Source organism: Schistocerca cancellata, chromosome 1 (genome assembly GCF_023864275.1).
Source record: "Schistocerca cancellata isolate TAMUIC-IGC-003103 chromosome 1, iqSchCanc2.1, whole genome shotgun sequence".
NCBI classification, from domain to species: domain Eukaryota; kingdom Metazoa; phylum Arthropoda; class Insecta; order Orthoptera; family Acrididae; genus Schistocerca; species Schistocerca cancellata.
In genome coordinates, this window is record NC_064626.1 from 55,342,603 (window position 1) to 55,356,758 (window position 14,156).

A 14,156-nucleotide genomic window follows, 5' to 3' on the forward strand; every position below is an offset into this window, starting at 1 on the left:
ACTTTTGGGAGAATCGGTAAAATTACCGTCTTGCACTGCACATCTCAAGTACGGTAAATGAAATTTGGTTTTGGACACTCCTAATAGTAACAGGTTGCAGAACAGACTAGCGTTCCTTGTTCACACGTAGGCAACAAATTCAGTTATCATTAAAATTAATGTCGACTGAAAGATGCAGTGATTGTAGAAATGTATTTGAAAAATATATCACTTCAAGGATTCCAGATCAGTAAAAGATTTCAGAAATGTGCTTTCTTGTAAGTTTTCAAGCAGTTTATAAGAAAGTCAGATGCGTAAAATTTATATGTTCAATTTCTGTGTAATTACGGTAACAGATCTGATATAGGGCTTGTTTACAAGACTAAGATAAAGATGAACAATATTCCGGGCCAACATTTTAATCGTAATCGTGTTGTTTTGCAGTCAGAGAGCATGTATAAATTTCACTGAGAACGGATTTCCTTCTCGCAGGCGAATTGTCTGGTGTACTAGCTAGTCTAGATTTCACACGGTGCTTCCGTTCACAATTTAATTACTCCATACTTATGTTGTCCTGCACTGAGGTTTAAGTACTTCATTATCAGAATAAGCTTTACCTGTGCTTCCGATACCAATGAGACACAAACAGGAGTTTAGAAATTTAACACTAAACTTTCGAGTCTTATTAAGACGTATACGTGCAACATGTGTTTTAAGAAACCACGGCGACCAACTCGACTTGTCGAGCAGTATCTATACGATCGACTACAGTGATCGCTTTGAACCGTAGTTTAAAATTTTTTAGTATTCTTATTACCCTGTAATTACCAGATTTTAAAAAATCTTACTCCTCCAATACAAATTGCAACAGACAAAGCTTGATAAGTAATCTGAAGAGCTGTTTAGAAAAGTCAAGTTCCCTGGATACAATTGCAGTGTCGAAAATGTCCATGTTCATTTAGTGTACATGCTTTTGAGAATTAAGTCAGGTATGCGCAGAAAGGTGCATCGATATCACTCTGTGTTTAGGTCGCCACTGATTAGCAGAACTGAAATGCCTTACCTGCTGGTAGCTGTAGTTGCTCGGTGCCGTAACTGCATTTCACGATGTCCTTAGGATTCAGTTGTCTGTGGACGCACATATTGATGTTGCTCGTTAGTCCCTTGGGCTCAGACTGTTGCTTAGCAACGGCGTGGCCCGCTGCAGAAACGACTGTATTGTTGAGAACTAGTGTCACGTCGTGATACGTCGTTTGCACTGAGGCCGGTGTTACACTGCCATACACCATCGGCAAAGAAATTTTATTAAATATTCGTAAAATTTATTTGACAAAGATATTTGACGTGGCGCTCAAAAGCTGTATCATACATTTTGTCAAACTTCAAGATGGCGGACAACATCAACCCGTTATTAAGCGCTGCATGTGCTTGTACCTTAATTTCATTGTGTGTGCGTTTGGAAGAAAAGTGGCGGAAAAGGGTGGAAACATACTTGCGTGGAGCCGTGGGTATTACGTCGAGATAATAAAAGCACTCAACTAAGTTTGTTACGTCGACCCTTGCATAAATTACTTACAAATGGATGAGAGTGCGTTTCAGTACTTGCTCAGTAAAGTGGCTCCCCATATTACAAACCAGAATACTCACTTGAGGAATGCTATACATGTTGAAGGCAGTCTCAGCATCATTCTGCAATTTCTAATTAAAGGAGAGAGCCACTCGAATACTACAGCGAACATTTACTAAAACAAGTCCAGATAGCTGTGAAGAGATTTATAAAACCCTGAAGGAGGAATGTCTAAAGATAAATAAATATTTTTACACTATATGGACGCTAAGTTATATTTCCACTTTTAAGTTATTTAATTAGTAAAACTAGTGTTCGCATAAGTACAAAAATTAATAAATAGTATGAAACAGATGAAGCACTATATAACTTGTGGCTTCCGCAGTTCGTAAATAGAAAAATTGAATGGAGAGCAAAGATTTATTTATTATTTTAGAGTGCGTCGTCCTCTATTCCAGCTTGCTCAAAAGCTGTCTGATGTTTACAGATGTAGAGGTGGATGGCTGTTGCTGCGATTGTGCGATTGCAATCGTCTGCAGCATATCCCAACTGCCCATCTGCACAACATTAATAACATACGTTGTTCCCCTTGCCCCACCCAACCCTCACCCACGACCAAGTAGAAGCAAGATTGTTATAAAGAATCGAAGAAGGAACATAAAACTAAACTTTGCAGCCACGTTTACAAGGACGCTATGGACGTCAGACAGCTGTAGTGATTCCAGTGGTGGAAGCGGCGATATTTCATATTGAAGTGAACATACAGCGAACGAGTTTTATGATCAAATCTATAGTATGGCCATTCATTAGATCATATTTCTTTGGCGAAAGCCGAGCTTTGACTAAGTGCCCCACTGCACTATCTGAGTCCTTTCACATAAATATTTCACACATGAACTATGACAAAGAAACAGGATAGTGTAATAACGGAATAAGAGAAATTGCGGCAAATAATCACCGCAGAATCCAGGAAACCATCCAGCAGTGATAGGAGGAAGGCAACTAGGCTGGGACGATCGGGGCAAAGTCCCCTGGGATAAGATGCCTCTGGAAAGAGGAAAAAGAGACAGAAGAGGAAAAACTGTTAAGTCGAAAAAAATTATGAAATCGTTTAAACGAGGAAATTTGTGAAACCGATTAGACGAGAGCAGTCTTTTGCTATGTCAAAACAATGAAATACTATTTTGGGAATAATCCTGACGTTAGATATGTGAGTCATCTACCTCCTTCACCCATTAGAAAACTGAATATGTAGAACGTAAAGACTACCCGCCCGCACACCTTTGCGCGTTAGCACGGTGTTCTCGGAGTTCGGAGAGGATCACCGGCTCCGGGTTGAATTAGGGGTTGTGATTATCACTTACACAACCTGTTTTCAGCTATACCGACATCTTTAGTCTCTAGTTAAACCTGACTGTTAAAACCGTTCAAAACCACCTGTTTTAGAAATAACCGATATTTTGTAGCGGTTATTTCCAGTAGTAAACGTAGACTTCAAAACAAGATTGAACTACGACTTTGAAGCAGTTGGAAATCTAGCTCAACATTAAGTTGATGGTGTGGCGAAAATCGGTCTCAGTGTCTCCACCAAAGACGGGCAGGGTGAAGGGGACAGACGTAGCAACGGCGAGAGTGAAAGGTCGCAAGCTGAAGGCTGGCGTACATAGTCACTCTTATATGGTATCAGTTTTTCTCCCTAAAACAACGACAATATTTAGGGTTCAGTTGATAGCACTTAAACAAAATCATTAGTATACCAAATATATTTACTTTCTCTGGTAGGTAGGTGGTAGGTTCCTACAGGACCGAACCGCTGAGGTCATCGCACCCTACAGTTACACACTGCTTAATCCAACTTAAACTAACTCACGTCAGGGACAACACACACGCCGATGCCGGCGGAAGGAGCCTCGAAAACCGTGACAAGGCGCCAGAGATTTCGCCACCACCCTGTGCGACTTACTTTCTCTTCCAAGGTGAATTGTGGATGTTTCCTCCTTCTATCATGCCGAAAGTTTCTTGTACCTCCCTCATTTTTTAATGATTTAAAGCAAATGGAGCATTAGACTACATTCCTAACACATTTCGTTCCACTTCCAAACTGGGATGATACCAATCTGCAATACAGCCGATGTCAGAGGGCGACTGTGAGGAACTACAGTATTGACGAGGTGTACCGTCTAACAGGCCACGCCATGAAGCAGGAGGTACGGTTTTGTCTCAGCAGTGCTCCACCTGTGCTTATATGATATAGTTCTCGCTCGTTTCTAACAGTCGGCTTTGTTATTAATATAGCATCGATTGGAGTTCCCATTGTCTATATAATAACCGATAAGTTCAAACTAATGTGAATTTTACAAATAAACATTATTCACGTTTTTTTTTTTAAATTAAAAATTTAAAATCGTAAACCTACTGCTATGGAGAACTGATATGCTGATTTTTTACCTGGTTATTAGTAAGAAAAAAAAAAGAAATTGTTATAATCGATCTAAAGAAAGACCGAAAAATATCCATTATTCAGAACTAAGATATCGGCATCGGTTATAACTGGCAGTTTTTTGCCATCCCTAAATTAAGTCTTCCCAGACTACAAGGGGCTATGAGCCGGCCAGCCTAGGTGTCTTTTTTAAGCGGTAAGTTACTTTAATTATGAGAGACGACGGAATTAACCTAAATGAAAGTCATTTTAAAACTTTTTTTATTACCGTCCATGACCACAAATTTTTTTGTCTTTATACTTACGTTTGCATCCAGCAATGAGCATCTTCAGATCTGTTTTAAAACGTGTCCAAATATAATGAAGCTGAAGTGCCTTCCCCAAAAAATACTCACAAAACAGCTTAGCATCGACCCACATATTGAAAATATGGTGTAAACTATGCCACAGTACCGGCTCAGTCTTCACGTTTTCAGCGCTGCTATTCGTAATCCACATAACTGTTTGTTGGACACCTGAAACGGAGTTCGTGGAGAAAGTTGTAGTGTTATGCACAGATGCGTGTGAGAATTTGGACGCGTCAACTCTTGCGTTACATTCATGGAATGGTGAGAGATATTTAACACCAGAGATGAGACATTGTGGACACCAGTGCCTGCGATACCAATGAAGAAAACTGCGTCACTAAATAGCGACGCGTATCTGGTCGCATCCATCATAACTGTGTGTAGGCCGGCCTGTGTGGCCGTGCGGTTAAAGGCGCTTCAGTCTGGAACCGCGTGACGGCTACGGTCGCAGGTTCGAATCCTGCCTCGGGCATGGATGTGTGTGATGTCCTTAGCTTAGTTAGGTTTAATTAGTTCTAAGTTCTAGGCGACTGATGACCTCAGAAGTTGAGTCGCATAGTGCTCAGAGCCATTTGAATCACTTTGAACTGTGTGTAGACAGAAGTGTGGCGCCCAAACAACCGTGTATTACGCACATGCTTCGCGTTGTTTGTGACGCTGTAAAGTTTATCAAAGTGGCAAAAATTCGAAAGGGATGGTGGCGGGAGTAATTGCTGTTTTATTTTGGGTGGAAATATTTTTCTAAATTTTTGTATTGGATGTGGCCAAAGAGAGATTTTCTGCATAATTTGACAGTTTGACCTACCGAGATTAAATGGTCATGAAATTTTACACTGATATCTTTTAATGATATGCTAGTCGACAATTGTGCTGTTCGTTTCCTGAGGAATATCTATCCATATACCTTCTAGGCATTTCGAAAAACAGTCGCAAATATCTGAACTACAGACCACACATATTTGTTGTGGGACTTGGCCGGCGAATGAACAGAACCAAGAAATTGTGATACTCTTCATAGTTCTAAGAGGGCTTGTATTTTATACAGATTATCTAAAGAGAGCTCTCCTTACACAAGCACACTGTACAAAAATTTATCACCCCCAAAATGCAAACAACGCTAATACCGTGGAATACCATCCATAGCTATGTCTTACAGAAGCCATTCACTGCTGTTAGACGGTACAACTAAATTTTGGGGATCTTGACTGCTACGTTTCTGTATCAGAATCAGCATTAATGTACATACTCAGCAAGCCACAGAGTGGCGCATGACGGAACGTACCATGTTCCAATACTAGACATTTCGTTTCCTGTTCCACTAGCAAATGGAGCAAGGGCTGCAAGAACTTCAAAAAACATCCAGAAATATCTCAGTTTAGCCAGAGAGTTTGTAGAGGATGGTTTAATAGGCGAACAGTATGACTATCCATGATTTTCCATCCGAGTTTTGCTGAGATTACCATAATCCGTCCTTGGTCATTCTTGGTGAGTCGTCGTGTAGGATTCTTTCTATGTGCTTCATCGAGAAGTTCTCGAAATTTATGTCCAGAAGTAGCATCAGCGCCGTCGTATTCCTTGTAAAGTACAATTCTAGTTCCTGTGGTTGAAGTGGGAAGCTATAGTACTCGTAATAATGTGCAAAACGGATGTTACTGTGATGTATTTATTGACTACACACCATAAACTGGTAATATCGACACAGATAATAACGACTGACTCAAAATTAACAACTTATAGAGAGAATTGTCTTCCTGCTGAACTACGAGAGTGGTTGGAAAAGTATCGGAATCACTACGAGAGGTCAGCGGTAGCGCAACCAGTTGTTCACGTGACACTCATTGGACTCTTGCCTGTAAACAAGTGCCACGTCAGTGTTCTTGGAAGAGAGCTATGACGATGATGCGGCTCTGTTGTCGTTCCCGCGTGGTGATCTGCAAACATGGAAAAAATCGAGATTCGAGCAGTGATTAAGTAGTTCGTAAAGAAAGGTATGAAAGAAAAGGATATCCATGCCGATTTATAGAATACACTGGGGACTCTGCACCTCCATTTCCAACTGTTTCCAAGTGGACAAATGAGTTTAAATTTGGTCGGGAGAGCTTCGATAATGATCGGCGCAGTGGTTGGCCAAGATGTTTCCTACTCCAGAAGTCAATGCAGAAGTGCACAAAATGGTCATACAGGATCGCCGATTGAAAGTGCGTGAAATTGCTCACACTTGCCAGATATCATCTGAAAGGGTATATGTATATTACATTTTAACTGAAGAATTAGAAATAAAATGATTATCTGCAAGACGGGTGCCGCGACACTTGAGCTGGATCAAAAATGCCTGAGAATAGACATATCGAAACAATGCTTCGCCCGTTTTAGAAGAAACGAACAAGATTTTTTGCGCCGGTTTGTGACCACAGATGAAACTTGTGTGCACTACTATACCCCAGAGACAAAACAACAGTCAAAGCAGTGGAAACATGCTGATTCTCCACCAGCAAAGAAAGCAAAGACCAATCCTTTGGCTGGAAAGGTCATGGCATCAGAGTTCTCGGACGCGATGGGGATTCTTCTTGTAGATTATCTCCCTACTGGGCAAAGAATTACTGGAGGATACGATGCTAACCTGCTGGGGTAGTCGTGAGGTCTGAGGTGCCCTGCCACAGTTCCCGCGGCTCCCCCAGTCGGAGGTTCGAGTCGTCCCTCGGGCATGGGTGTGTGTGTTGTCCTTAGCGTAAGTTAGTTTAACTTCGGTTAAGTAATGTGTAAGCCTAGGGACCGATGACCTCAGCAGTTGGGTCCCATAGGTACTTACCACAAATTTCCAATTTTTTTCCTGGACAAATTGCAACAAAAGGTACGCGAAAAAAGGCTAGGTTTACCAAGGAAAAATGTCCTCTTAGATCAAGACAGTGCGCGCCCGCTCACATGTGTAGTCGCCATGGCAACATTACACGAACTAAGGTATGAATTATTGCCACACCCGTCTCATTCATCTGATCTGGCTCCGTCAGACTTTCATAACTTCCCAAAACTGCAAATTTTTCTTCGTGGACGAAGATTCAGTTCAAACTAAGAACTGATAGCTGTAGTTGACAACTGTTATGCAGGCCAGGAGGAAACTCATTATCAAAAATGTTTAGATGTGTGTGAAAGCTTGTGGGAGTCAACTGCTAAGGTCATCAGCCCCTAAGCTTACACACTACTTTACCTAAATTATCCTAAGGACAAACACACACACCCATGACCGAAGGAGGAGTCGAACCTCCACCAGGACAAACACATTTTCGAGATGGGATCAAGGCACTGGAACATCACTGGACCAAGTGCATTAATCTACTAGGAGTCTACATTTAAAAATATACAAAAGTTTCAGTGATGTAAGTGTTTTTTTTCTATTCTTTTCCGAGAAGTTTTCAAACCACGCAAGTAGAGCGCAAGGCATCCATCCTATGAGCGTCTGGCGAGTAAAGCGCACAGCCTGTATCTAGTACTCGCCCTCTTGATATTTCATAGCCATTCATACACTTTCGTTAGCTTAAACATTATTCAGGCATTTGTTAAGATGATCGATTCCTGACATTGTAATATTGTTGAAAGACAGTATTTATTACCTGCAGGCTTCTCCAAATATCTGTATTGAAAAATGCGAGTTTTCTACCGAATATGTGTTAGGCAAGGTTACTTGCTTCGCGCCAGAACAACTGTGCATTCACTACGTACGTAGATGCTTACGTTCAGGGCGTTCTCATGCATAACCACAGCGCCTCACACCACCGTCTACGCCGGCCGTGATGTCCGAGCGTTTCTAGGCGCTTCAGTCCGGCACCCCGCGACTGCTACGGTCACCGGTTCGAATCTTGCCTCGGGCATGGATGTGTGGGATGTCCTTAAGTTAGTTAGGTTTAAGTAGTTCTAAGTTCTAGGGGACTGATGACCTCAGATGTTAAGTCCCATAATGCTCAGAGCCATTTGAACCATTTTGAACCACCGTCTACACTGCCAGAACCATATGGTCCACCAGCTCGTTCAGCCAGTGTGGAAACTGCATCCCGCTACACTCACTGAATGTTATACTCTGTTCATCACAAGAATAAACCTGATGTCAACATTACGCCATGTACTCTACCGCGTTTCAAGTGGAGCGGTAGTCAAGCTGTGTCCAGCAGAGTCAAGTACCACAATTAGGACACGTTTTATGCTGTATTACATGCACATAGACTGAGCGATAATACGGGACAACAGCTTTACCTGTGCATTTAGCTTGGACAGCACTGGCCAGACAGATGATCCAACTAACCAGCAGAGATGTGAGCAGTTGCAGTTCAGAAGTAAAAAGATACGAGCAAAGAAACAATATACCTTCGTGTGTCATTGAACTTTTGAAGGAAATGAAATAATATTCGTCAAAACTCAAGCACTACCGCACGCTTCTTAGGTGATCAGACGGGAAGCAAAAAATGGTCTCATTCTAACCTAACACAGTATTCTAATTACAAACAAGAGTGATGAAAATTCCCAACTTCAACACAGAGAAATTTTTCTGAGCGAGCAATGTGTGATGCAAAAGCGTACTGCAGGGATTAAACCGTACTGTTGAATACTGGAGCCCCTAAAGGTATCAATTTCACTGAGTAGTCTGCTAACATCTTAGTCCTTCCTTATCCGAATCCGAGAAATACGTTTCACTTCTGGAACTGTTATCTGCTGCTTTGATAATTAGTCGATTGAGAACAGAATTCGCGAAGCCACACAAGCGCCTCATTTTCTCCTCTTCTTTTCTTATGTGCCGTTGAATATCCCGCCAGCGTTCGGCAGTGACATGTGAAAAAGCTGCTTGCGTTAGTTCCTGTACGTCAGGCAGCTCAACAGTCTTGTTATTTCTGCTTAACAATCTTCTTACTTCCCGGGCCAAAACCCTTAAGTTGGCTCGATATTATTTCTGTTGGGTTAATATTGTAATGGTTCAGTGGCAAATGTAACAATGCAGCATATGTATGGCGTGCTTGTTGTGGTGCAAATATTGTTCCTTATGTTTGTTCGATACTTACCACTCTGTGAGACTACAACTGTAGTATGAAACAATGGACGTAGTCCATATGAGGAGAATTTTATTTTTCATTTTTGCCCTATGTTATGTTTTCTTAATTTAAGCAATCTTTGTTAACGATCTTTCAATAAAATGTCGATAACTAAGAACTTATGTATGAAATGAAAACAGGAATATCGCTTCAGTATAGTCAGAAAAAAGAAGACTTGCATTATTCATATAAATTATGATGGATTTTACAGTTACATGACATGTAGGTACAGGGTGTTTCAAAAATGACCGGTATATTTGAAACGGCAATAAAAACTAAACGAGCAGCGATAGAAATACACCGTTTGTTGCAATATGCTTGCGACAACAGTACATTTTCAGGCAGACAAACTTTCGAAATTACAGTAGTTACAATTTTCAACAATAGATGGCGCTGCGGTCTGGGAAACTCTATAGTACGATATTTTCCACATATCCACCATGCGTAGCAATAATATGGCGTAGTCTCTGAATGAAATTACCCGAAACCTTTGACAACGTGTCTGGCGGAATGGCTTCACATGCAGATGAGATGTACTGCTTCAGCTGTTCAATTGTTTCTTGATTCTGGCGGTACATCTGGTCTTTCAAGTGTCCCCACAGAAAGAAGTCACAGGGGTTCATGTCTGGCGAATAGGGAGGCCAATCCACGCCGCCTCCTGTATGTTTCGGATAGCCCAAAGCAATCACTTTCTCAGTAAACCAAATGCTGCCCACATGCATATCGCCGTCATCAATCCTGTGCACTATATCGTTAGCGAATGTCTCTCGTGCAGCAATGGTAGCGGCGCTGAGGGGTTGCCGCGTTTGAATTTTGTATGGATAGAGGTGTAAACTGTGGCGCACGAGACGATACGTGGACGTTGGCGTCATTTGGACCGCAGCTGCAACACGGCGAACGGAAACCCGAGGCCGCTGTCGGATCACCTGCTGCACTAGCTGCGCGTTGCCCTCTGTGGTTGCCGTACGCGGTCGCCCTACCTTTCCAGCACGTTCATCCGTCACGTTCCCAGTCCGTTGAAATTTTTCAAACAGATCCTTTATTGTATCGCTTTTCGGTCCTTTGGTTACATTAAACCACCGTTGAAAACTTCGTCTTGTTGCAACAACACTGTGTTCTAGGCGGTGGAATTCCAACACCAGAAAAATCCTCTGTTCTAAGGAATAAACCATGTTGTCTACAGCACACTTGCACGTTGTGAACAGCACACGCTTACAGCAGAAAGACGACGTACAGAATGGCGCACCCACAGACTGCTTTGTCTTCTGTATCTTTCACATCACTTGCAGCGCCATCTGTTGTTGAAAATTGTAACTACTGTAATTTCGAAAGTTTGTCCGCCTGAAAATGTACTGTTGTCCCAAGCATATTGCAACAAACGGTGTATTTCTATCGCTGCTCGTTTAGTTTTTATTGCCATTTCAAATATACCGGTCATTTTTGAAACACCCTGTGTTTCACATTGAACGAAAGAAATGAGTACGGCGAGACTTTCTTTAACCTCATTTCGTTCGTTATTGCTCGTTAGTTCGTTGCATTTGTTGAGGACAGGTGTCCTACGACACCCATTCACGTTCAACCTTGATCCATTAATCCTTTATTTTATTTTCTACACACTGCATCTAACACACTGGCGGAACACGCTGAGCTAGGGTGCCGGTAAAGGAGCCTGCAGCTAGGATCGAACCCGGGCAGATCGGCTCATGACAGTCTTGCATACGACTGATTGAGGTACTTCACTTACCGGACTTGAACCAGCGATCTATGAGCTGCACTACGTTATCCGTCTATTATGCTACCGATTCCGCTATCAGTCCGATGTGCATCTGTATATTAACTGTATCAAACACAGTCCTTCGGAAAACCAAAAGCCGGGTTTTTCTCTAAATTTATGAAAAATGTTAAGAACGACCTATTTCTCGGCATTATATAACCGTGTTCCACACGCGTGTTTCTCTGCTGAATCGGAAGCAACCTCAGCATTTTCATACCGCGTATTAACAACGTGACAATCAGAGCAATACTGAGACTGTTACTGTACACGATTTTTCAAAGAAAAACTACATAGCAAAAACGTGACTATGGAAATCGTTGATGACTGTTAACGCATTAGAATATCATACAGTTTTATTTAACGTAACTTAGTAATAAAATATCTAGTTCATAAGTAGGACCTACTTCCAAGAGCGTAACAACACCAGTGTAGGTGCTTGACGGCTTCTAACCAAACATCGCGTTTTTGTTTGTCTACATGAGGTTTGTTCTTATGGTGAACAGAAGCGGTACAAAATTGTAAAACTTGAAAATAAGGAAATGAATTGTTGCCTGAAGAGAAGGGGTACCTTACAGGGTAAAATGAATGCCAGTATGCCTCGGTACGGATCCTAACTTCTCTTATCTTGGCCTTGTGGTCTTAATGCAGTATATATACATAGAAATGGCCACGACTTAAATTTGAGTTACGCGCCCTGTTACACAGGTGCCAATTACGTTGCGGGTGCACAAATAGGTTCATAAAAGTGAAGAACACTTGTAATAGTTTATGTAGTAGCAGTCTTGAAAACATTTAGACACTAAGCATAAGGACGCACCCTGTAAAATACAAGCAAGAATACTGCGCACAGCCATTCGTAGCATTGCGGACCAATTACAGGCACTTCATCATGTAATAATGAAATCAACAGCGGTTAGATGTACCTTTTGATCGGAAGCTCTAGAAAAATGCATCCGTAGCTCAGTGGTATAGTAGTCGGTGTAATAGGTAATTGCCTGGCGCCTACGTTTGGTTTCTATCGGGTGTAGTACATTCTATTTTTTTGTATTACTCTGGTAGTTTGTTTAAGCGATAGAAATCACGAATTTAATAGGCTCTGGTCATGGTTCTGATTGCGTTATTATCAGCCGTCAAAAGTGCTTAAAATTTCGTTTATGTATCACTTAAGGTCCGTTTCAAAAGCCCACAACATTGTCTGCAATCTGCAAGGAAGTAGGACTACGAGGTAGGCAATAAATCTCTCATTTCTTCCATCTCCTCCACGTAGCTGGAGTAACGTTCCAGAAGCCATCATGGACTCTTGGCACGGGGTGAGGCGAGCATTCTCGTCCGTTTCGAATCTGTCTATACGTTTTCAGTAGTGTTTACATCTGATGCACAGAAACATTAGTCGCTACGAGAAATCACATTATTTCCTGCAAACGCTTCCTGCATCGTTGGCCTGTGCGTAGCAGACTGGTCCTCGTGGAAACATATTACTTCCTCATTACATAGTTGTCTCACTGACGCCAGCGTGATATTACTCATAGTAAGACCATTTTGGCCAGCCTCAAGTCGACTATCTATCCTGCGAAGTATTTCAGATCCACAGGGACGTTTCCATTGAATAGGCATTCTGGCCAGCCTCAAGTCGACTGCGAAACATTTCAGACACACGGGAAGGTATCCAACCCCAAACTGCCACAAGGTTACGGCCACTGTATGATGCCTGCCAGTGTCGGTTCTCTGAAATTTTTCAGTAGTGTCTCCCGAAAACTAACACCGTTTTCCCTGTAAGGATTCCCATTTTACTTCGCGCAGCATCACGGTAATTCTCGCTTGTTGATCGAAGCTACCGGTGACAAATCTAGCAGCACAGCTATGAATTTCTTTGACGTCTTCCTTAAATCCTGTCTGATGAGAATCTCAAATACTCTTAAAGCATTAAAAAATGGGAGTACTAGTGTTTTATACGCGATCTCCTTTACAGGTGAGCTATACAATCCTAAAGCCGTCCCAGTAAAGCAAGGCGACAACTAGCATCTCCTAATAAAGTTCATACTTGTTTGTTCCATTTCACTTCCCTATGCAGAAAGTGAACCGAGGGCTGGCCGGCCGCTGTGACCGAGCCGTTCTATGAGCTTCAGCCAAGAAGCGCGTTGCTGGTACGGTCGCAGGTTTGAATCCCTATTTGGGGCATAGGTGTGTGTGATGTCCTTAGGTTAGTTAGGTTTAAGTAATTCTAAGTCTAGGGGACTGATGACCTCAGATGTTAAGTCTCGTAGTGCTTAGAGCCACTTGAACCATTTTCTACATTTAAATGGTTCAAACGCCTCTATTATTTTAGTATATATTCGGGTGTGAGCATTTCATGTACATAAACTCCGCGTGGCGTGTTTCACGCAACTGCGAGACATTTTGCTGAACACTTCGTTAGAAGAAGCCTTCTGAACAATGGAAAATGTTAACTCGCAAGTAGTACTGGATCAGTGACTGTTAGGACGTTCAAACTATCTGGTCTCAACACACTGCTTGCATACTTTGTGAGTAGCTATGAAATCTCTTTATAACCAATTTTCACTTTAAAATAGACAAAATAGGCTTGACTGATAATGTTCTGATGTTTGTCACTTGTCAGGGAATGGCAAAATTTCCAAAAAATGGACTCGGAACCTGTAAGCATTTCCTATACGAATTATCAGAGAAAGATGCAAGGCAATGTTTCAGTTAATCTATAATTAAAATTAACGCTGCTAGCTGTCTATATAAAAAAGAACTTCGACTCACATGTCAGAAGAAGAATATCATTACTAACACTGGGTCTGGTTTGATCAATTCACAGCCGGTGTCATGCTACATCCGGTTTTAGGTTATCCCAGGTATTAGGTTAGCCCAGGTAACCCACATGTGGTCCTCGGTTCGCCTACTCGCTCTTCCCCAGGGAACCATGGGAAATTGGTCCCAGGGGATGAAACCGGGTAATTGTAGGAATTAT